This window comes from Lissotriton vulgaris, unplaced genomic scaffold (genome assembly GCF_964263255.1).
Source record: "Lissotriton vulgaris unplaced genomic scaffold, aLisVul1.2 SCAFFOLD_448, whole genome shotgun sequence".
Classification (NCBI taxonomy): domain Eukaryota; kingdom Metazoa; phylum Chordata; class Amphibia; order Caudata; family Salamandridae; genus Lissotriton; species Lissotriton vulgaris.
The window spans coordinates 265,490-267,720 of NW_028241216.1; positions in this window are offsets into that span (position 1 = coordinate 265,490).

Genomic DNA, 2,231 nt, shown 5'->3' on the forward strand with positions numbered 1-2,231 from the left:
ACATTGCTGCTGTTCTCCTTTCTGCCATCGACTCTACGACTTGCAGCACCCGATTCGCGGGTGCCGCTGCGCGGCTTGCTTTTTGCCACATTGGGATCTTGCTGACTGTGCCTGGAGCAGAGGAGACATCGTACCAGGGGTGGTGCGCTGCAGGGACTCCATTTCCCAGGAGTCCCTGCCTGACCTGGGTCATCTGGTCTGCGCCCCCTGGTAGCCCCGCCCCTAGGTCGCCTTAGAAAACAATCATAAAAGGTCCAACTACACGCAGCGCGGGAGCGCGAGTGCGCCCGGGGCGAAGCCCGGGCAAAGGGCGGGCCGTCTGTGGCCGTCCGGGTACGACGGAGGACGGGACGGGCCACCCCACTTACATCTATATTATCCCACAAACCCCGAACTGACAACAGGAAACTTAAAGAGAACTACTTGCCTTAAAATCTATTGTTTATTGGGTGACCACTACCGATAACAACCATCATGTCTACAAGGGGTAGCCGGAGCAAGACTGCGGCAGGAGTAGGTAAGGTCACCGGCCCAATTGACAATTTCATTACAAGGGCCAATGAGGCAATCGACCATGGAATATCACTCTTGGAAAGCAGAGTTTCTTTGGATCTGGCACAAGCTAAACGCTCATCATTGGGCCTTATTGCCTCAGCCAACACCCCAAACAGGGATACCTTTACCGGTGATACATCTGTAGTTAGAGCAGGAATTCATACTATGCCCAACATAGTTGACTTATCAGCAACACAGTTACTATCAGATTCACAGTTGAGTCTGGAAAAATCCCCAAATCTAGATTTAACGGAAAATTTTAACACACAACTGGATCTTGTTACCAATTCGATCCCAGTTGTGAGCCCAGCTCAGAATCAGGTCTCGATCTCAATAACGGAGTCTAAGTTACCCTCCACTCTGATGACGGATACCACACATGTCCCCGCCAATGACTTGATTTTGATCGTAGATTCTGATCTGGCGGCCGCTAATTCTATCCCTCCTACAGATCCAGTCACTATTCATACACCGGAGGAGCCAACCCCAAGTCCAAGAGCACTGAGAGGTCTAAGGGAGGGAGCCATACAGAAACAGCTTAGAGGTTCAAGCACATCTATACCCAAGGGGAACCCTCTACCACAGAGAAAGCAGGGGAAAGGCCCACCTAATATTTCAAAAAAGGGCAATAAGAAAGCAAACACAGGGTTGGAACACATAAGGGACTCGCCTATCCTAGGGGCACTATGTAAAGATTGTTCCTCAAATAGTCAACTGATAATGAAAGTTGGGGAACTTATAAGCGCACATCTGGCAACCATAGATGCTAGACTAGGGAACATAGAAAAACAATTAACTGAATTAAGTACTCTAGTCAGAAGTCCCCCTATTAAAGTAACGCCGCCTATACAGGCAGCAAAACCCTGCACGCCCAAATCTCTGGGCCAACCCGTAAAAAAACCTGTGGTAGTTTCAAACATCACACCCAAGCCATCCTTGGCTCCTAAGGATGTAGTAAAAAGATCAACCCCTCCCACTGCAAACACAAACTCGCAAGGGAATCCACCAAATCCATCGAAATCGCAGGGCGGGAGTTCCATTAACAACAAGGAGGGGAATAAAGGAAACAAAGAGAGATTTGCCGCCAATCTGCCCCCAGGCTCAAGTCCTTTTGTAGTTGTGATGACGGGGGTACCAGAGACATTAGATAACACTGATGAACCTACTTGGTCCCTATTAAACAAAGTCAATCACTGGTTAAATAACAACAGACCCCTACCACCATACTGCAGAAGTAAAATTTTAACAGTCAGGAGAGTACCGTGGGTGGGCCACGAGAGAAAGAAAACACAGGGTGACTGTGTGATTATTAATTTCGAGGACCCACGCACAGTAGATTACATCTGTTCCTGGAGAAGTGAGGGGTATAGTGAAGGCATTGAGAAAAGGCACCTTTCCTTCTTCTATCCATCTAGGAACCATGCTAGGCTTGATTACCATGACCAAGGCTCCGATGGAGGATGGTGCCGGGTGGGGCAGAGGGACCCGGGGAACAACTGGGGAGAGTGGGGGAGAGACAATTATAGAAATCCGCAGAGAAACATAATAGGTAGGGATGCCTACTGGGGAATCCCAGTTTTTAACAGATTTAGCAGCCTAGAGATGGTTGATTGACTTCCACCATCAACTGGGCTGCAAAACATTAAACTGGATGGAGTTAATCAGGGCAGTCATAG